The 23552-nt window shown below is 35.4% G+C and overlaps 2 long non-coding RNA genes across 4 annotated transcripts; both read left to right on the top strand.

Annotated features, from left to right (window-relative positions):
* The first annotated feature begins 540 nt into the window (after nt 1-540).
* Nucleotides 541-4037, top strand: LOC113334388. Of its 3 annotated transcripts, XR_003352758.1 has the most exons (6): nt 541-854; nt 1231-1294; nt 1668-1896; nt 2135-2309; nt 2696-2817; nt 2921-4037. It is a non-coding gene; the product is annotated as an uncharacterized LOC113334388 (long non-coding RNA). The 3 variants fall into 3 exon arrangements; XR_003352756.1 differs by having other exon boundaries at nt 2696-4037; XR_003352761.1 differs by lacking the exon at nt 1231-1294 and having other exon boundaries at nt 2696-4037.
* Nucleotides 4038-7656: 3619 nt separating this feature from the next.
* On the top strand, nt 7657-8590 carry LOC113334383. Its single transcript, XR_003352751.1, has 3 exons — nt 7657-7766; nt 8195-8285; nt 8367-8590. It is a non-coding gene; the product is annotated as an uncharacterized LOC113334383 (long non-coding RNA).
* The last annotated feature ends 14962 nt before the right edge of the window (nt 8591-23552 follow it).

Genomic DNA, 23552 nt, shown 5'->3' with positions numbered 1-23552 from the left:
TTGAACTTGATTAGCGCAAGGCGTTAGGTTATTCTTTTGGTAGAATTTATACTTGCATCGTTTTACATGTATGTGTGATGAAATCGGAAAGTGCGGGATATTCTTTCGACTAGGTATCTTAAGGCTTTTGATAATGAGAGATTAAATATCAATTATAGTTATTAAGACAAGAACATGTTTGTGAATGAAAACGAATCTTTAACCAATATCTTTATATCCTTGATTTGCGTATTTATTTCTTTGTTTGCTTTTATTTTATTTTGGTTTACATAAATCAGAAAAATCCCCCGTTGCTTTACATAAGAAACCGAAACATATTGACAACCTAGTCCTCTTTGTGGGAACGATCCTTTCTTTCCCTTGCTATCAATTCTTTATTATATATAGGAGAATAACTTTGCTGACGTGTCGACACCATATTCAGCGTTAGGGATATTCAAAAGTTAAGAAGCCACGTCAGAAAACACCCTTTGAAGAGAGATGGCACTTGAAAAGACACAACAGTTTCGAACAGTTCGGTACAATACTATAATAGTTTCTTTCGCAAAAGAATTGAATACCTATTGTTTCAAGTGTTGCATTCTGAAATCACATGCTATTTGGAATCATATAAATCGATTATGAACTGTCATCTCCGTCTATTAATTCCCTGTCTACGAATTCTTTGTCAATTTCCGATTCGTTTTTTTTGGTTTCAGTCCTTTCAATCTGAAAAGAGAACAGTTCTTCAATCATGATGATTGTGTTTGGAAAGCTTTACAGCATATTGTACAGACAGAAATCCTTATCAAATCGGATCAAAACATATTCTGTCTGATATGGTGCCTCCTGATAAATACACGCACAAATTAAAGGTTTGTTAACCAAAAGTCTATTAGTTGATTGTTAAATTGCAATTTCTCCCGAAGAACTCAATTGTCTTTGCATTGTATTGGAAGAAAGAATTCCGTGTGTATCTTTTCTTGAATCTTAATAGTAACAATTTTTGGGTGTTTGGATTGGATATGCTGAAATATATGTATTCTTTTCAACTTATTTGTTAAGTGTTGATATTCATTTGAACTTCACTTGAGTTTGGCTCGAGTAAATTGTGTCAAAAAGACTACGACAACATAATTTGCGCTTAATTTGTTTGTTTTTTTTTTCCTATGGAAATCTTACTTCTTTACTTTGTATTAATACATTTTATATTCAACCGGGTTTGATCTGCAACATGTGTACCAATTCTAGGTGTCCAATTAATTGACGAAACGCCAAAAGAATCGGGTCAATCAAGTCGTACAGTACAATATTCGTAAGTCTCATCAATCATCAGATTTTGAAACTTAAAAAAGTCAATTTTTTTCAATTGATCTTCACAAGATGCTTGCCGATGACTCATCAGTGGTTTAGACAATTGAGAAGACATGTTTTGGTTCAGATAGAGGGATGACAAGTTTTGGTCAACCTTCTAACAAAAACATGTTTTGGTTCAGATGAAGGGAAAACAAATTTTGGTAAACTTATTAACCAAGACAAATTTTAGTAACAGCGGTTTAATTTAGTGACAGCGGTTTAAGAATTCGATATTATTGAAGGCCGTATACGTAGATACAGTTTCATCCATTTTTTATTTATATTTACAGAATGGGATGTAATAAAATATTACATTTCGTTTATTTTTTCAGTTTCTTGATCATGGAGGCAGCACCATGTTCATTTAGTGATGAGAATTTACTCGGGAAAGGAGGAACGGATTAACAAAGGAAGTCTATGTTCAGGAGATCTATGAAATGTGCTTTTAGAGAAACCATCTCTGACTTACTTTCAGAACAGATTAGCAATAACAAGCACCACGGATTTGAACTGTTTAGTCATCACAAGCAGTGAGAAGCTTTTCAAATAGTTGAACAACAGGTAATATGAACATATTGGTATGCTTTTATTCTTTTTTTTTTCTGTCAATTGAGCCAAACAAGGTTTTCTCCTGTTTTTTTGCTTAAATCTCATTTCATTTCATGTCACAACTCTCAGCACCCAACTCTCAGATTTTTAGAAGTCATAGATGGGATTGCTTAACCATGTATATTGTGTATATAGAAATTTTTTTTACCATTTCATTTATAAGGCTTACATACTAATTATTTGATTTCAGATTAAGCACTTATTGTGTGTGACTATATTGTTTCACCATCAATATTGTGGAATCAGACAGCGTCCATGGTCACAATGGCCTGGTGAGATCAAGGACCGAGGAAAAAATAACAAACAATTGGGTACCATGCCAAAGCTGCGCTCATCCCACAGCTATAATGCCTCGCTTAAGTGATGTATGTATGCAGGCAATAATTTTGAGATTCATTGGATTCTTGGGAAACTGACTGCCTTTACATGTTTAGATCATAATGTTGCCAATTACCACATTATGCAGAGCCTATTCTGTAGTATTAAATTGAATTATATATCCTTCATTTTGGTTCATCAACCTGCTATTGTGTTGTCTAAGATGAAATTACAAAGAATATTGGTCATTCACACTTAGGACCATCCTATTATTATGTTTGACCTACCTCATTTGTTTGCATGAAGTAAATTGAGTCTCTATATGACTGTGAACAAGTTTGGATGTAAAATATTTTTTGATATTGTGATGGATTTTAATTTCTTTGTACAGAAACACCCAGCATCATCGAACTTTGACCTTCGGTTTTTGCAGGTGATTGGATGTTAGACCACCCCGTCATATTACAGTTTGCACCATGAAAGGCAAAACACCAATTGAAGTTTCATAGAACCATCACCCAGCTGCTCTCCTCAAAATGGAAACCCGCCTGCACTGTGAGCTTTCCACCCCGTCTTATATGCATGTACCAACATTTTTCCGGTTGCACAATCATGTTAATCCGATTTTTCTCGATTAATTTTGCGGCCATGCATGTAGCCTGCTAATGTCTTCATATGCACCACCACTGCCAGCAAGTACTCATTGAAAAAGGTCTGCACCATTTTTCCTGCCCTTGGTGTAGCAAGATAGTAGTGGATGATGAGACATTTGGTGCACAAAATGTGAGACTGAATTGGACGTACCTGTTGCAATGTTAAGTGCCACCTGAAAATACTATATGATTCCAGTTTGTGGATGCCTATCCGATTGTTATTTTACTAGCCAGTTGACCAATTGTTTTTAGCCTCCAGGTTCCTGCTGCTCTCTCCGGGTGCTGTTGAATGGGTCAGTGGTAAAAAATAGATTTAGTTCTAGACAGGGTGAAGATTACAATTGGTGTTGCAAATGGATCATTGGCTTCTGCAACACATACTTGACTTTATGCCAAGGCAACTATTTGTCTATGCAGAGAAGTACTATATAGTTAGGAAAAGTGTTCTGAATGTTCAGAGAACGTAATTTTAATGATAGAACTTTGAGGTTCGGTTGGTTAAGCTCCATGGCATAGTCACATGACAAGGGAAGATGCTGCAGAAAATGGGTAGTTGCTTTGTGCTTGAGATTGTGTGCTGCTGCAGGACAACAAATGGAGAAGCAACTGGTGAGATGGAGCAGCAATGTAAAGCTGAAGCTGCTGTTGTGAATGTGCTTGATGTTGTTTGAGAAAGAGTTGAACTGCTTAGATGTATGCTTAGGTTTCAGGTACAAAGTTCAGGTGCAGAGCATGGCTGAAATATGGCCTAAAAACAGTCAGGAATCGTCCAGAACTCGACCAGTTTCCGAGTTAGCCGAGTTGAGCCACCGATCCAGTAGCTGACTCAGATGGACTTGGGCTGGGTTCTAATGTTCACATGCCAGCCCATAAAGGTGTTGGACGTGCAGATTATACTTGCACTAGTTTGGCAAGTTAGAGGCTATAAAAGGGAGAAACCCACCGCTATTCTGATTTATCTCTCTACTTCTAATTTTGTTTTAGGGTTTGGAAACATGAAAGCTTTTCTTTTTCTTATTATTATGAACTCCATGAACATGAGTACTTAATTTTCTTTTGGTTATGGATTAGTTGGATTTCACATAACATGGTTCTTTGATTCAATATATTAGTTTTTTCTCATATTTATCGTTCATGATTCTCTGAAAATATAGTTGCATGATTGATGTATTGCAACATGATTTGAGTATTTGTTTTGTCAAATTGCAAATTGGTAGAACTCATATACATATCTATAGTTAGTTTAGGATTATTCATCGAGCGATAATCCTTGAACACAAGTAGCATAAATATGATTGTAGGTTATAGTGATATATACTTGTAATCGTATGTGAATCATGACCTTTGTTCGAATTGTTTGTGCAATGTATTTCAATTACAATGATTATCCTAATTTCATGAATCTTAATGCTCCAGAGGAATTGAACTTGATTAGCGCAAGGCGTTAGGTTATTCTTTTGGTAGAATTCATACTTGCATCGTTTTACATGTACGTGTGATGAAATCAGGAAAGTGCGGGATATTCTTTCGACTAGGTATCTTAGGGTTTTTGATAATGAGAGATTAAATATCAATTATAGTTATTAAGGCAAGAACATGTTTGTGAATGAAAACGAATTCTTAACCAATATCTTTATATCCTTGATTTGCGTGTTTATTTCTTTGTTTGCTTTTATTTTATTTTAGTTTACATAAATCAGAAAAATCCCCCCTTGCTTTACATAAGAAACCGAAACATATCGACAACCTAGTCCTCTCTGTGGGAACGATCCTTTCTTGCCCTTGCTATATTTTATATTCTGAGTAGTGAGAAAGTAAATTTATTTTTGACGCAGATGACAACAATCACGTACTAGGTTAGTTAACTAGTATTTCTTGTTAAGGCATTCGATTAGACTTGAATAACCGAATCCTCCACTTTGATAAGTCTAACTAAGATCAGAATTAACTTAGTTTCTCTTATCAGGAATCGAATTGGACTAAACAAATGATCCCGGCCATAAACAATTCATACAAACCAAATAAATCAACTTGCATAATTATTTATCTTAACCGGAAGCAATTGAAACAAACGTAGACATTAAAGCACCGCAATTGCACCGAAATTTCGTTAAGCCTAAACAATTGATACCAAACAACGAAGCAAGATAACAATAGTTTTTCTCAACCGGAAACAATTGCACACACACATCCATATACAAATAATGGAATAAACATCAATTGTACCGAAATTTTGTCAAGCAAAAGCAAAATATATGCAATAAAATCAGGCTTTTCTTAAACAGGAAAACGATTAACTAACAACTTCGTTACCTCAAGCTCCGCATCCTCTTCACCCCAAAAAGATATATCATTAAGCGCAAGTTCACATAGAACTCTCCCCCGTTGTGTTGTCATCCTCTCGCATGACAAAAGAACAACAACAAAAGGAAATCTTTACCAGAAAAAGGTTGAAAATCGGTTTTAACTAATGCGATGCAAAAGTTGAAAACCCGAAACACATATGCTTTTATGCTAAATGTTAGATCTTAGCTCGGTTGAACCCACCAAGCGTTGGTATGTCAAGTTTGGCTGTCATATTTTAGTGAAAAACTCATTTAAAGAGTCGCTTGATTATTTACTAGAGTCAAATTCGTATAGGTTAGCTTGAAAGTATTGAGATATGAGACATTACAAGTATTACGTGAAGACTTGAAGAATGTGAAGAAGTAAGGAGCTACAACGAGGTCATCATCCTTCCACTTGAGGTCAGTAATATTTGACTTGAACTGTTTCATTCCCTAACGTATCTTTCAAGTTGTACATATTGAAAACATAACTGCGAAGCTGTGAATGATTATACTCTAGTTAGACGTAGTATTAAAGAATACAATACGAAGTATAGCGCTTATATTTTGAACTTCGTATATATGACATCGACATAATCGTATGAATGCTATTGTGATTATGTATGGATATGGGTGAAGATTTCGTCTTAGGAAACAATGTTTTACATTCGTTTAAAGGAAGTAAATTCATAAACTTGTTTTGTGAATCGAAAGGGAAATCACTAGGCTTATTGGTATTCTTATTCATTGCAAATCTTTTGAATTACCAATATATGTGTTTAGTATAACCGCTCATAACTTATTTATGTATCTTGGTAAAACTATTCACAAGGCCTGAGTATGACTTTAATTAGTGAAACCAATCTTAAGTAATCACCTAAGATGGTAAGATCGATATCTTGAATTTGGTGTGACTAAATACTAGCCATTGGGTAACCGATCCTAGTAAGAGGTGTGACCGATCACAAGAGAGAGTGTAATCGATCCTTGTAAGAGGTTTAACAAGTTTTAGTAAGTTGGTGTAACCGATCCTATAACTTGGTCAACTGATCACAAGTTTTACCGTGAAAAGTGGTAACCGATCCTAGTGCTTAGTTAGCCATTTTATGGTAACTAGTGTAACCGGTCCTAGTACCCACTTGGAGGTAGAATCGAAACTTTATGTTGAGGTAGAACCGTGAAACCCATTAATGGTGATTTGATAGGATAATCAATCACATAGTTCTTGGAAGTCAGATGAACCAATTCTAAATTTGTTTGGAAGTGTGGAAAATCGGTTCCAAGATTGTAAATATGAAAAAGGATTACAAAGTAAAGATGTCGACATACTTTGAACATGTGCAGTAACTAGAGCTGGCAAACAAGCCAAAACCCGCGAGTTAACCCGTGCCCGGCCCGTGAAAACCCGAACCCGGCTCGGCTGGTTCCAAAACAAGCCGGGTTCGGGTTGGAGAAATGTCGGCTTGTGAGTAAACGGGTTAACCCGTCCCGGCCCGTGAACCCGCGGGTACAACCCGTAAACCCGTCTAAATTGCTTATAATAAGTTATATTTAATCATAACCGTCGGATTATCTAGGGCTAATCATATCCTTACGTTTAAGGTATAAAAAGGAAAGGCTAAACCTAAAACATCATTCTCTTTTTTTCTTCTGCCTCTTCTGCTCGTTCTCTTCTTCTGTGTTCTTCGGCTGGAGGAGAATTAGAAATGATAGTGAGAGATTGAGACCGAGAGTTGAGGGGAAAGGTTTCGTTGGTGTTAATAATAGTGTTACTGATGTTAATTAAGTAAAAAGAAGATGATGAAGAAGTTGTGAATTAAAAAGGAAAAAAGTTGGGTTTTCTCTGTGGTTAAGATTGAGATTGAAATTGAGGAAATATAGATCGAAGTATGGTTGTTGGTAGTGTTGAGGAAATATACTTCTGTGGGAAATTTCAAGATGTTTCATATCTGGTCATTAATTCGAATCCAGGAGGTATTGTAATTATCAATGTGTGTATTAAAAGTTCTAATTTTATTTTAGTAGAGCAATGTTTTAGTGTGTGTCAGTTTGTAATTCTTGTTACTTGTTCTTCTGTACAGTAATCACTTTGATGATGCTAACAAAAATCAGATGGTTGTAGGGAAGAAAGAAACACCCCATCTCGTAAGCAATCTTATTTTATCTATTCAGTTAATGTTAGATGTTCCTGAATTGCTTCATCTTTTGCTTCACCATTTATGGAAAATTTGGCCTAGTCATGTATTCATATTTTTTGCAGGTACAACGAGGTAAACAACTAATTGTTAACTATCTTCTTCAATCGATTATTTCTAATATTGATCTACGAGAAGATCTTACTGATGCAGTGAAGGAATTTGTGAAATTTTGGTTTAAAATTGGGGACTCTGTGGGTTAAGAGTAGAGATTTGGGGCGTCGAGTTGGTTCTGCTGGGTTTTTCTAGTGCTAGTTAACTTCATCCAAGAATGCATGAGATCGTTCAGATAACATCACAATCAAGAGTACTCAACACGGTTTTTGAAGGTAATACCAGTAGATTATGACTCTAGATTGTTGTGTTTCGATATTTATTGAACTTACACAGTCCTGCTTGTAACAAGAGGAACTGAGACCTGATCACCTAATAAATCTTACGGTGAATTCGGCCGTGGAAAGCCTCAGTTGTTCTGTGCTTTGTGCGTCATTTGTCCTTTTTTCACTACGTCTTTCTCTTGAAAATTATTTCGTCTACAGCATTTAAACCGACTAAAGAGCTGTTCAATTAACTGAAGTAGCAATTAGCAGCATTTTAAGCTGTTCAATTAAAAGCATTTTGAGCTGTTTAATTAACAGCATATTGAGCTGTTCAATTAACTGAAGTAACAATACGCAGTAGATTAACTTAAATGATGTTTTTTCTTTTCAAAGTTGATCAATGGTCATATGCATATATGATGTTTGAATATTTTCAGCTTCACCAGATCCAATGGAGTGGTAAAGGAGAAGCAGCGTCCACTGATGCCAGGGCACTTTCAGGCCATGACTCTTAAAAATTTCAGACGGGTATTATTGGAAGCGTATGTTTGGACATTTCAGCTTAACAAAGACCATGGTTTAATAATGTTGAATTGCTGATGCTTGCAGGTTTTATGAATTATGAGCAAACACTGATTAGAAATCGACACAGATGAACTGCAGAATGATACTTGACAGAAAATTTGGCCTAGTCATGTATTCATATTTTTTGCAGGTACAACGTGGTAAACAACTAATTGGTAACTATCTTCTTCAATCGATTATTTCTAATATTGATCTACGAGAAGATCTTACTGATGCAGTGAAGGAATTTGTGAAATTTTGGTTTAAAATTGGGGACTCTGTGGTTTCGGAAAAAGCATCCCGGTCAGTTCTTTAATATTTAGATCACTTGTTATAATGCAGTTCTGTACCTTTTAAATCCTTACTCTAGTTAAAGATGTGAAGATTTTAGGTGTCGTCTGGTTGAATGATTTAATGCAGATAAAACTTCAGTTGACTTATCATTTCATAACTTGAGAAAGTTAGGGGCTCCACAAACTCGACACACTCTGACCCCAAGAAAGAACTCTGTGCATCATCCCGCCACATTGAGCACCAGTGCAACAACCATGCCGCACTCACCCTTCTCCACAAACACCCCTCAGCTTGCATTGTCCAAGACAAGGTGGTTTATAAGGTTGAACCAGAAGCATTGGGACCATTCTTTGCAAAACATAGCCATCTGTGGACCCATCCAGATGATTATAGAGGTATAGAGGTTAAAGCACTAACACCAGGTGCTGGACGGAAGAGTGTTGGTCATATCAAAGTCTTATCCGAAAGGAGATCTGTGAATAAGGTTATTTTTTTCACGCATTTTTGTTTCTGAGTGTCTTCTGAATGATCATCTTTTAACCTGAAGTAATTATCAGCTGCTCAATCCTCATTGTTCATCTTTTGAGGACAATGTTTATTAAATCCATTTGATATGAACTACTCACATGATTCTTTCAGATGTTTCGTCTACCAAGTTCAGAAGTATTGGTTCATTGATTTATTGTTAGTTAGGGTAATCATCTCTTAGCTATATTTGTTTGCAATCTAAGAGTATCATGTGCTCTAATTTATGTATCAACTTGTATATTATAATTGAATTTGAAAGTATGTCGAAAGTATATCTATTAATCTCTTTTGGGTGAATCCTGAAGCCCGTTTCTTACAGTCTTCAGGATTTTTTTATTATGTAGGGATAAAGTTGGGAGAGTTGGTACACAGATGTATCTACGCAGCTAATGGTGCTCAGCCATCAGTGATGGTGCTCAGCCATCAAGTCTGGATAGAGGAGACTATTAAGAGTAGAGACATGGTTCTTCTGCATGTGAGTGGTTATTTTAAGGAAGATCAAAAAGCAGGATATGGAGTTATGATCCGGGATGTTCATCTCAGGCCTATAAAAAGCAGGAAGATCAAAAAGCAGGATATGGAGTTAAGATTGAGTTTGAAAAGCAGGATATGGAGTTATGAAAATGGACTGATTAGATGTATGTTAGGTGTTATAGGGAAGGATTTGGAAGGATTTGTGTTTGTTTATTGTAATACTTGTGTTTGATCTTTGTAATTTGTCCTAAATTAACTTAATTAAAATTTGATTTGATTTTTAATCTAACAAGCCGGGTAACCCGTGAACCCGCAAGCTTTACCCGTTACGGGCACGGGTTGAAGAAATGACTACCCGTGAAGAATATCAACCCGCGGGTTTTGGCCCGTATTAACCCGAACCCGTGTAACCCGTAACAAGCCAGCCCCGGCCCGCCCGTTTGCCAGCTCTAGCAGTAACTCTTATCTTTTATTGTTCAAAGATATTCCTTAATAGCTAAAGGAGAATCCCAGATCGAAATAAATTGAGAATCTTTTAATTAAGGTTTTTAGTTTTTATATGCTTTTAATTTCCAGTTATTAAAATTCATATCTTTAGAAAGTAAAAATTAGTAATGTGCATTTACTAGTTGGAGATTTTCTACTGAGATTTCGGTCATTAATTGGACAAAGCATTTCCAGGAATTATGATAACCGATTTTGGCTTTATTGCATATCTTTGAGAATATTCGGTTTTGGAAATTCCTTGGTGTCAAAACTTCCTTGGTCTATATATATTGAAGTTTGCATTTCAAGCATTTTTTTAACTAATCCTCAGAGCCAGCAAAACTACATAGTTGTGTTGTTACTGATGGAGCCGCCTATTCGGAGAGGAAAGTATCCTAATTAGGCGAAATCTCTTATGGTCGCTCGGTTTAAAGACTTCTTTGGTATTGAGAAGCTCTATTAGTACCGTTGGTGGGAAACTAGATAATTGCAATTTATTATTAGTTTTCGATTGATTTGATTGACTAACGGTCGTTGAACTTTGATTACACCTAGTTTGTTTATGCTTGAGAATATTCTCTTTTGATATAAGATTCACTCAAACTAGATCGAAGTTTCGACGGGGATCTTTAGACTGTTTGTAGATCTAAAGACGTCTTGTGATAATCCATTGTTAACAGACTCCATTATGTGTGTGATGATCAAAAGAGATTCAAGTTGATTGTGTGCAGGTGTTTATTGAAGATCTAGGAAGATTTGAAGAAGAAGAAGATTTCTGATTTGGGTTCATAATCTTTGGTGTACACAATACTTTTTTCGGCTGGAAACGGATCCAACTATAATCGGTTTATCTTTGTGATAGATTTGATTGATTAGTTGAGCAGATCGGCCTCAATACAATTCTTTGTGATTAAAAGTATTAATTGCATAATTTTAACAATTACTTTGGTAGTTGTTGAAAAGATAGATCTAAGGACCTGACAAAGGATTTTATTGGGATAAACGGAAGAGCCTTTTGTCAAACTCATATCACGTTGTTTGAAAAGAGTTGTTACTGAACAGATTTGTTGTTCCTTTATTGTTTGGAATATGAACCAAAGGAATTGTTCCAAGTGCGTGACTTATTGCAAGTTGGAGGCGCAGGGATAAAGACGGAACTAGGTGAACTATAGGTTTAGTTGCTTGGTCTCAACTATATGAAGTTGGTTTAAATTTTGTATATCGGCTTAATCCTGAGAGTATTCAATTCTGGACAAGGTCCCGGGGTTTTTCTACATTTTCGGTTTTCTCGTTAACAAAATCTTGCTGTGTCTTTTACTTTTCTATTTCCGTAATTATAATTGTTTTATTATAATTAGAAGTAAAATACACAAACGTTAATTCCTATTTACTTGATAGCAATCCTATTGTGTTTGGTTAAGTCCGAACCTTTTATCAAGTAAACGTACTTCGTTGTTGTATAGTCTCGATCTTGTATCCGTAGTCAATAACACAAATTATCTTGTTGTCGTATTGTCTCGATCTCGTATCCATAGATGATCACACGAAGTGTGAACCGATTAGTTGTATTGTTTCGACTCAATCCATAGACAATCACTTTTGGAGAAAGGACTTATAGGTGGAAAAGTTTTAGATTGAGGAATATTTGGGTACCCTCGTCTTTTCAATTGGTATCAGAGCAAGCAAGCACGAAAAGATCTAACAATATGTGTTTGGTGCGATCCAACCTATAAGAAATTGAATCTATGTCTGATTCAGTTAACGTTATGCAAGAGTATGAATACTCAAAAGTTAAAGATGTCACCACTTCATTAACTCATGATCCAGGAGTTGCAAAAACATTTGTGTCGTTATCTGATGAAAAAGAAGATGCTGATAAAGAGTTGGTAAAACTCCTAAAGCTTATAAAATCTCTGTCTACAAAAGTGCTGATATTAAAGACAGAGACAAATCTTCTTAAGAATGAGATCATAGATAAAGACGTTCAACTGAATATTCTAGCCAAAGAGAATATGGATATCACTGTCAAATTAGAATCTCTTGGTAAATTTCTTACTCAAGATAAAGAGACGCGTCCTATGACTCTGACTAATGATGCTGTTGTGATTTCTTCTGATATTGAGGAAACTAAAAGTCCTTGCTCGAATTTTACAGACTATGATAAACCGATTTAGTCACATCTGAAACAGATCAAGATGATGGTAGTTTTCCTAACTACATCAAGTCAGAAGAGGATGAGAAACCATCTTCTATATCTACTGATGATCAGACGAAATCTTGTCTAAAGGAAACTTTGAACCGATTCCGTGAACGTGATCTTAAGGAATACAACTTTCAGTCACTTGACAGGAAATTTATACTTCTTCAAAATATAGTGGTAAAAATATTGAAAGAAGTTTCTTGTCTTAAAAAACTGAAAGACCATTCCTCGGTAGAAAGACAGAATATACCATTACCCGATAAGATCAACTCAAAAGAATAAGAGGAAAGAGTTGATAATCGCTTATGGAAAAAGGTTTCTCCTCACCCATATAGAAAAAATTCTTGTTTTGATGAAGAACAACTCCAGAAGAAAGGGAAAGAGAAAATTTCTGTCAAAAGAAACAATCAGGAATTTCCGATAATTGTTTCAGATAATCATGCTGATGTGCATCATAAGGAAATCCTTAGAATGAGAAAATCTTATGAAAATCTCATTGATAGAATTTAGAGAGATTTATCTATCCCTGAAAATTCTCACATCAGTACATCTTCTCCACACGGTCATATCTCTAGAGCTAGAAAAGATCATTGTCCTGGGAGAAAATATTTGGGGCAGAAATTCCCAAAGAGAAACATGAACTATGTTTCTGATACTCACTGTAAGATAGAAAGATCTTACTCCGATACAACTTAGTTGTATCGAAATTGTGCACTCTCATCCTCCTCTGTGCTCTTAATTACGGATGATAAAAGCACAATAAAACGAGAGCACAATTTTCTTTATGTTTGTTTATCAGAAAAATATGTGACATTTTATGGATGAATGCGAATTCATGTCTGTCTAAAAATTGTTCATGTTTAACATGATCTTCCAAAAATAGGTTTTATTTAGAATTTTCGAATTTTAATAAACCTTCCAACATGAGAAGTTCGGACAAAGGAAATAGAATATATTCTTTTATAGTTTCGGAATTTCCTGATATTTTCGGTCCAAAAGTTGTCTCTTCTTAAAGAGAAACTATCTCTTGCTTGTATTCTGAAACCCTGATTAATCCATATTTAAATAACCGAGCGTGCCTCCAGTAACTCACAGTGTCTCAAAGTCTAATAAGGAGGAAGCTCAAAAGGTTAAGGATTGTCAAGGAATCAATACAGAAAGGAAGAATAAAAACATATCAAAAATCATGTTTGATTATGATTCTGATAGTTCAGTTGGATCACAATATGAGTCATGTCTCTTGGCTTACAATTTACAAGATCCAACCAAAACCAAGTGGATTCGTTCTGATAGTATGATTGACTACATCCAAGGTTTTGAAGAACTAAGAACCAACCTCGTAATGATGGTTCGAAATCAAGATTGGCTCAAAGATAAACTTGAGGAGACAAAAGTTGATCTTGCTGATATGAAGGTTCAGGTTGAAAAACTTGAGAAACAAGAAGTGGTTGCAGACAAGTCTCTTGAGACATGCTTCAAGAGTTTGAACACTGAAGAAACCTCGGTGAACAACAAGAGCACCACTAGAGATTAATTTATATGTTGTAATACTTAATCCCAGAAAAATAGACATCAGTTTTTGATTTCTTTCAATAATTGTATAAGGGTCTATTTTGAATAAAACTATCTATTATTTCATGAATAAAATTATTATTTTATAATTTTTCTTGTGATAGTTTTTGATTACATAGCCTGTGCTTGAATGCTTTATATTATTGCTATGTATGTTTATGGGATGTTTGATTTCGGTTTTCATGACCTTAATATTCGATCTCATAAGTGTGAACCCTAACGGTATGGGTGACTTTTTGATTTGGCGGGATTGAGTTCTAGCCCATGTTGGTAGGCTTTACAAAGGATCATGAGGGGTTCTGTTTGAAACAATATGTGAAAAAGTCACAATATGTTGGATCGTTTGGTTTAACATAAAAGCATATATGTTTCGTGGTTTCAACTTTTGCATTGCAATAGTTAAAACCGGTTTTCAACCTTTCTCTGGTAAAGGTTGGTTGTTGTTGTTCTTTTGTCTTGCGAAAGGATGACAACATGATGATATTCTCCCCGAAAAGTTATGAAGAAAAGGAGAAGAGGATGCGGAATTTGAGGTAACGAATTTGTTAGTTAATCGTTTTCCTGTTTAAGAAAACCTGATTTTATTGCATATATTTATTGCTTTTGCTTAACAAAATTTCGGTACAATTGATGTTTTATTCCATTGTTTGTGTATGGATGTGTATGATTCAGTTGTTTCCGGTTGTTATCTTGCTTTATTATTTGGTATCAATTGTTTAGGCTTACGAAATTTCGGTGCAATTGTGGTACTTTAATGTCTATGTTGTTTCAATTGCTTCCGGTTGAGGTAGATAATTATGCAAGTTGATTTATTTGGTTTGTATGAATTGTTTATAGCTTAAAGAAAAGAAAAAGGGTTTCGGGATGAATTGTTTAGTTCAATTCGATTCCGAATAAGAGAAACTAAGTTAATTCTGATCTTAGTTAGACTTACCAAAGTGAAGGTTTCGGTTATTCAAGTCTAATCGAATGCCTTAACAAGAAATGCTAGTTAAATAACCTAGTACTTATCTTAAAAGTGAAAGGTCTAAGTTATTGATGAGAATAACTAGAACCTGATGAGAAAACTAGAGTTAATTGTGATCTTTGTTTTGGTCTTATCGAACAAGCGATTGTATTTGTATAATCGGTTTAGCAAAGGAACTAAGGTGCTTAGTCGATTTTTGGTTTGCTAAACTATTAGGGAAAATTGCTTCAGGAAATTGTTTTCTTGGTAACATATCAAAAAAAAATTACTTTGTAGTTTCGGTTTTGATATTGTTTATCAAAAATGGTGTGTGGAACCCTCGTGCTTAACTCTTATAGGTTTTGCAAGTCTCTTTGTAAGATTTGTAAGATCCTTTCGGTTTGTCTTTTATTTGCTCGTACCTTTGTCATTTTGTGACAAAAAGGGGGAGAAATATATGGAGTAAACAAGTGATTTGGTATCACTAAGGAAAGAACAATGGTGCTTCAAAAGTTATATCTAACGAAAGAGTAAAGCATAGACTAAGGGGGAGTAACATATCATATTGATACTTGTGGTTATCTTAACTACAAAGGGAATAACAAAGATGTGCGGATTGAAAATCTACCTATCTTACCTTTAGGGGGAATATTAGCTTTGTTATTATAATGTCAACAACGGCATTTAAAGGATTGAATGTATACGGGTTATTGTGTTGTTGAATTTTGGAATCAAGCGTATATATAATGAATTCTTGTAATTTGTTTATCCATATGATTTAAGAGTTTTGTCACTAAAATTGACAAAGGGGGAGATTGTTAGAGCATATCTCGGTTGAACCCACCAAGCGTTGGTATGTCAAGTTTGGTTGTCATATTTTAGTGAATCAAAACTCATTTAAAGAGTCGCTTGACTATTTACTAGATTCAACTTCGTATAGGTTAACTTGAAAGTATTAGGATATGAGACATTACATTTATTACATGAAGACTTGAAGAATGTGAAAAAGTAAGGAGCTACAACGACGACATCATCCTTCCACTTGAGGTTAGTAATATTTGACTTGAACTGTTTCATTCCCTAACGTATCTTTCAAGTCGTGCATATTGAAAACATAACTGCGAAGCTGTGAATGATTATACTCTAGTTAGACGTAGTATTAAAGAATACAATACGAAGTATAGCGCTTATATTTTGAACTTCGTATATATGACATCGACATAATCGTATGAATGCTATTGTGATTATGTATGGATATGGGTGAAGATTTCGTCTTAGGAAACAATGTTTTACATTCGTTTAAAGGAAGTAAATTCATAAACTTGTTTTGTGAATCGAAAGGGAAATCACTAGGCTTATTGGTATTCTTATTCATTGCAAATCTTTTGAATTACCAATATATGTGTTTAGTATAACCGCTCATAACTTATTTATGTATCTTGGTAAAACTATTCACAAGGCCTGACTTTTGTATTGGTATGACTTTTATTAGTGAAACCGATCTTAAGTAATCATCTAAGATGGTAAGATCAATATCTTTAATTTGGTTTGACTAAATACTATCCATTGGGTAACCGATCCTAGTAAGAGGTGTGACCGATCACAAGAGAGAGTGTAATCGATCCTTGTAAGAGGTTTAACAAGTTTTAATAAGTTGGTGTAACCGATCCTATAACTTGGTCAACCGATCACAAATTTTAGTAATCGATCCTTGTAAGAGGTTTAACAAGTTTTAGTAAGTTGGTGTAACCGATCCTATAACTTGGTCAACCGATCACAAGTTTTACCATAAGAAGTGGTAACCAATCCTAGTACTTAGTTAGCCATTTTATGGTAACTAGTGTAACCGATCCTAGTACCCACTTGGAGGTAGAACCGAAACTTTATGTTGAGGTAGAACCGTGAAACCCATTAATGGTGATTTGATAGGATAATCAATCACATAGTTCTTGGAAGTCAGATGAACCAATTCTAAATGTGTTTGGAAGTGTGGAAAATCGGTTCCAAGATTGTAAATATGAAAAAGGATTTACAAAGTAAATATGTCGACATACTTTGAACATGTGCAGTAACTCTTATCTTTTATTGTTCAAAGATATTCCTTAATAGCTAAAGGAGAATCCCGGATCGAAATAAATTGAGAATCTTTTAATTAAGGTTTTTAGTTTTTATATGCTATTAATTTCCAGTAATTAAATTTCATATCTTTAGAAAATAAAAATTAGTAATGTGCATTTACTAGTTGGAGATTTTCTACTGAGATTTCGGTCACTAATTGGACAGAGCATTTCCAGGAATTATGAAAACCGATTTTGTCTTTATTGCATATCTTTGAGAATATTCGGTTTTGGAAATTCCTTGGTGTCCAAACTTCCTTGATCTATAAATATTGAAGTTTGCATTTCAATCAAACTAATCCTCAGAGCCAGCAAAACTACCTAGTTGTGTTGTTACTGGTGGAGCCGCCTATTCGGAGAGGAAAGTACCCCAATTAGGCGAAATCTCTTGCGGGCGCTCGGTTTAAAGACTTCTTTGGGATTGAGAAGCTCTATTAGTACCGTTGGTGGGAAACTAGATAATTGCAGTTTATTATTAGTTTTCGATTGATTTGATTGACTAATGGTAGTTGAACTTTGATTGCACCCTGTTTTTTTATGCTTGAGAATCTTCTCTTCTGATATAAGATTCACTCAAACTAGATCGAAGTTTCGACGGGGATCTTTAGAGTGTTTGTAGATCTAAAGACGTCTTGTGATAATTCATTGCTAACAGACTCCGTTCTGAGTGTGACTGATCACAAGAGATTCAAGTTGATTGTGTGCAGGTGTTTATTGAAGATCTAGGAAGATTTGAAGACGAAGAAGATATCTGATTTGGGTTCATAATCTTTGGTGTGCACAATACTTGTTTCGGCTGGAAAAGGATCCAACTATAATCGGTTTATCTTTGTGATTGATTTGATTGATTAGTTGAGTAGATCGGCATCAATACAATTCTTTGTGATTCAAAATATTGATTGCATAATCTTAACAATTACTTCGGTAGTTGTTGAAAAGATAGATCTAAGGACCTGACAAAGGAGTTTATTGGAATAAACGGAAGATCCTTTTGTCAAACTCATATCACGTTGTTACCGAACAGATTTGTTGTTCCTTTACTGTTCGGAATACGAACCAAAGGAATTATTCCAAGTGCGTGACTTATTGCTAGTTGGAGGCACAGGGATACAGAAGGAACTAGGTGAACTATAGGTTTAGTTGCTTAGTCTCAACTATACGAAGTTGGTTTAGATTTTGTATAGCGTCTTAATCCTGAGAGTATTCAATTCTGGATAAGGTCTCGGGGTTTTTCTGCATTTGCAATTTCCTCGTAAAAAAATCTTGATGTGTCTTTTACTTTTATATTTCCGCAATTATAATTGTCTTATTATAATTAGAAGTAAAAAATACACAAACGTTAATTCCTATTTACTTGATAGCAATCCTATTGTGTTTCGTTAAGTCCGAACCTTTTATCAAGTAAACATACTTCGTTGTTGTATTGTATAGATCTTGTATCCATAGTCAATCACACAAGTTATCTTGTTGTCGTATTGTCTCGATCTCGTATCCATAGACGATCACACGAAGTGTGAACCGATTAGTTGTATTTTCTCGACTCAGTCCATAGACAATCACTTTTAGAGAAAGGACTTATAGGTGGAAAAGTTTTATATTGAGGTATATTTGGGTACCCTCGTCTTTTCACTAAACCAAAAATGATTCAGCATATTGTGACTTTTTCGCACATGAGTTTCAATCAGAACCCCTTATGATCCTTTGCCTACCAACATGGGCTAGAACTCAATCCTTCTAAATCAAAAAGCCACCCAAACCATAATGGTTCATTCAAAATATGAGATCGAATATTAAGATTATGAAAAATGAAATCAAACATCTCATAAACACATAGCAATAATATAAAGCATTCAAGCACAGGCTATGTAATCGAAAAACTTTTACAAGAAAAATTATAAAATAATAATTTTATTCATTAATAGATATTTTTATTCAAAATAGACCTTATATAATTATTTAAAGAGATCAAAAACTGATGTTTATTTTCCTGGACTTAATTGAGAGTCTTGTGAAGCTCGCTTTCGAATACTGGTGTTTTGGGGTAAAAACTGATCCTGCTGGAAATGGTAAATTTGTGTGTGCCGCTGAGAAATGAATCTAAACCTTAAACGAATGCACTGCACGGGAGTACTTTAGATTCGAGATATCAATCTGTACAATTCTGGCATAAACCAAGAAATGGTCGTTCCAGACTTGCTTCGGTCACAAAGTGAAGGAGAAGGGTTGATCTTATGGAGGGAAGCGAAGAAGGTGTTGAGATCAAACATATTGAATTTTGAAGGTGTGGCTGTTTTATGACTTGTATCAGAATATGGAACTGGCTTGCGGAGTGTAAGCTATCAGTTCTTGGTATTTTCTGGATACTTGTGTTGATAACACTTATCCTTTGTCGAAATAAGTCGAAAACCTATTTATACAAGTCATGATTGAGCACTTGATCTCGTAGGAAGTTGAGACAGTTAAGTAGTGTAGAAGTGGAGTTGTGTAAAAAGTGGTGACCATCATGTTTCCATCACGAGGGAAGACTGGTCAGCTTTACACACACTACTCACTTACTGCTCATTAACCGTCCGCCGTTTCCTGACACTTTCTCGTAATGGGCGTGTTGCACGCCGCATGCTGTAAACCGCCAGACCAATACCCTGATGAATATCCCCCAATTTGTGACATGTTTGATGTCTCGAGTATTTTCGTGGAAAATGTGCAGCAGATTGCTAAGTGGGTCTTGTGTGCAAGACCTAGTTATTCTGACCAATCGCGCAAACTAGGTCGCGGGTGATCATGTGTGGCGAGCTAAGTCATGAGACTTGCCGCAATTAATAGCGTGTGATGCTATTAAGTTAGTCTTGGTTGATCACCTAAGATTTAATCTAAGGCGGTCAATTCGGCTGGCGAACTTGGACGACCGAGATTGTAATTTATGGAAGAGGGTGGTCGTTGATTATGGCCACATCTTGTTGGCGCCTCCCAGTGGCAGAGTGGCGCCTACCAGTGGCATAGTGTAGATACCGTCGAAATCAGTTAGTATCTCTAAATATCCAGAATTGGAATCACGTGAAAAATCATTATTAAGAAGTCGCCACCCAACTTAGGGAGTTGGGACCCAAAAGAAACACTGGTCCAAAACAGAAAAATAATTCGGGAATCAAAATACGGGCTAAGAAGATGTGAGGCACCTAACCCGTCCAATACAGAGATGAACCTCTACTTTGTAATTGGGATTTTAGGAATTTTGACCCTTAAAACAAGATATAAGATATAAATGCATACAAAAATAGCACCCTATATTAAGAAGTCCGCGCTTTATCCCACAAAGCAAAACCTGCTCTTAAAACAAAATCCAATAATTATTATATCGAAAATAATCACCAGTTATTATTATTATTGGGAAATGATCAAAACAAACCAGAATTATTATTACTCTATAAAAATTATCAATTATTATTATTACTCTAATCTCACCTACCATAGATCAAGACATCAATGTGTTATATGCTACATAGGAAGATCCTAACTTGGATTACGGATACTACCAGTAAGATGCACTAGCAGTTTTGTCTCTTTGAATGGCAATCTAACACGTCAATTATATATATAGCCGAACTTACAATAATACTACGAACTAAGAAAGTTACAACTCCATATGATAGGAGTGGACTAAATTAATCCAGTTTATGAACTCAATCAACACCAAGAGCTTGCAGTAAAGACAAGATATAATCAATTTTTATTTGTCATTCAAGCATTCAATATCTCGTACACGGTTGTCTGCATAGAATCACATCAATAAAATTAAAAAATAAATAATGTTTAGCCGAACCTGTTCCGCTGTTGGAATGCTTCAATGTAACTTAGACTAAACTAAAAAAGAACCAACAACGATCTCCGCAAAACCGTATCCAAAATATCACCAATTTAGTCCCCTCTGAAGAGCATCTCCAATATCACCAATCCTATGTGCATTTTTAATTTAGTCCTTCTATTTATGGGGTCTACACATAGAGTAAATATAGGACCTCGTATCTAAAATACCATTTCCAACAGAGATAATTTTAACCCTTAGAATTAAAAGAAAATTAATCAAAAACATGACGTGGAGGCGCAAACGGAGGTGTAGATAACACTTTCTTGAACACCTTCATATTTAATAATTGGTCGCTCCTAACTTGTAGGACCCTACTGTTGGAGATGAATTTATACCAAACGGGGGTCTAAAATCTTATGTGTCACTAAAAATAAATAAATTTACCCTCTATTGGAGATGCTCTAAAATTCCCTTCTTAAACTCCAAAACTAGCTCTCTATTTATATTCTTTCTCCATTAACCATAATTATTAAATTAAATGATATAGATCCAACGATTCAAATTAAAAACCTAAATATCATTTCCCATTTAAAAAAAATACTATACCCATATTATTAATATTATCACCGAGACCAAAAGATAGAAAAAAATCCTAATAAGAGTTTTGTTAAATGTAAGACTTGTGAACAAAGCCAGAAAAGGTGTCGACATTTTTAGGGGTCGATGCATTTAGAGAAATGTGGACATGGGTTATGGGGAGCACAGTGGACTTTTGGACTCCTAACAGCAACTGCAGTGGACGACTAAACCCAAATATTTGATCCAGTGGACAGGCGTAGTGGGACGGACTATCGATCAAAATTTGATCAAAGACTAAAACCCAGACCAAATTTGGTCGACGACCAAGACCAAACCCAAATATAGTCGGGCGTTGATATAATCTGATCCTACACAACGGGCGTTGATATAATGTCCGCCACTCATCGCGCGTTCGTAAAGTTAACACCTGATGCAGGGGCGTTGGTAAAGAATTCGCCTGTAACGGACGTAGATAAAGCTTACACCTGGCATGGGGCGTTTGTATAGATTACGCCTGGCATGGGGCGTTTATATAGATTACGCCTGATTTGGGACGTTTATATAGATTACGCCTGATTTGAGGCGTTTATATAAAATTCGCCTGATGCAGGGGCGTTCATATACTTAACGCCTGTTTATATAAATTTTGAATAAGATTTGCTTGGGGCGGGCTTTATACCTCCGCCCCATTTTTTTCTTTCTTTTTTCTTTTTTTTTTGAATCTCACTGACCAGGCGTAATCTATATAAGCGCCCCATGCCAGGCGTAATCTATATAAACGCCCCATGCCAGGCATAAGCTTTATTAACGCTTGACGTTCAGGCGAACATTATACTAACGCCCGATCAAATTTATTCTTTTCCCACTACGCCACATGACGGATTAAACCCAAATTTGATCTGTTTTTTTAGTCTTTGGTCTTTGGTTATACTCGTACCATTGTGGACGCTCTAATGAATGGATTTATGAAACGACCCTAAAGTCTGATCACCGTATGCATGGCCCCAAATACTAAGTGGGCTAGGGTGGTTATCTAACTAGCGGATTATGAGACTAGCTCACATTTTGGGACTTGGTGAAACAAGTCTGTACGTGTTGCTTTTCTAGGGGCTAGTTAATTATAAGGTGGTAGTCACGTCCCTAATTTGCACCCATTTGGACCTTAACACCAAGACCACTTCGGGTACGATTTTGCGGCGAGCTTATACAAAATTGGGGTGTCTACAGTTGTCCCTCTTTGGCAGAGGTTTGCATCAACTGAATACCAAAGACATACACACCAATTTCGCACATTGACATGAATAAATATTGTCGGAATCCTCACTTTTAAATTATCCGGGAAGACATTGTAAGTTCATCCGAATCATTTCTAAGTATTTTGATTTTGCACAAGTACACATCCTCACGATAGAGATCACGACGAAACGGTACTTTGTGCCATTACCATCTATTGTGAAAACAAGAGGCTCTTTATTTGATTACATTGATCCTCCTAACAACATGCTACGTCATCGCTTCTATCGCATTGAGTAAGGTGCTTCAGTCTTTACGACTTCTCTCAAATTACTTTCATCATTTCTGGTCCTTTCTACGGTCCATTAGAAGCTTAGGATACACAAATTTCCCCATGAATTCTTGATTGCCACAATCCTTATGGAGAAAGTACACTTTCACTTCCTCTTTGAGCTTTTGCGTCCAAAGTCTGGGGAAATCCTGTAATTGATGACTTGCAAAAGAGCAATTAGTAGCACATGTTCCTAATAAATACTAAATTTTGATTTTATTTTATTTTCTTATTTAATAATGCTAGGTAATTCCTTTATTATTATTATTATTTCTTATTAAGAAACAAATCCCAGAAAATAGTTTTCAAAACAAAATACTCAATACATACAAAGGTTCATGAATCCTTACCTGCCACGTGTCTGATAGATGCCACCAAAAATATTACCGTCCCCATCCAAATTTTCAAATTTGTCAATCCTCCCAGCTATAATTAACTTCACCTATTAGATTCAAACTGTAAAAATGATTCACGATTGTTGCTTCCAGGGATGACCTTGATGCTTCAACTCTTCAATTTTCTTCGCGACTCTTCTATTCCTCCATCTTTTTTTTAAGTGTTATTCAATTTTCCCAAGTGGCTGTTTAATAACCATTTCTTTTCAATTTCTCATTTTTTCTTCTCATTTTTTTTTTCATTTGTTTTTTCCTTTTTTTTTTTTTTTAT

This window comes from Papaver somniferum, chromosome 1 (assembly GCF_003573695.1).
Source record: "Papaver somniferum cultivar HN1 chromosome 1, ASM357369v1, whole genome shotgun sequence".
In the NCBI taxonomy this organism is placed as follows: Eukaryota; Viridiplantae; Streptophyta; class Magnoliopsida; order Ranunculales; family Papaveraceae; genus Papaver; species Papaver somniferum.
The sequence above is the reverse complement of the archived record's forward strand: the minus strand, read 5'-3'. Positions and strand labels throughout refer to the sequence as shown.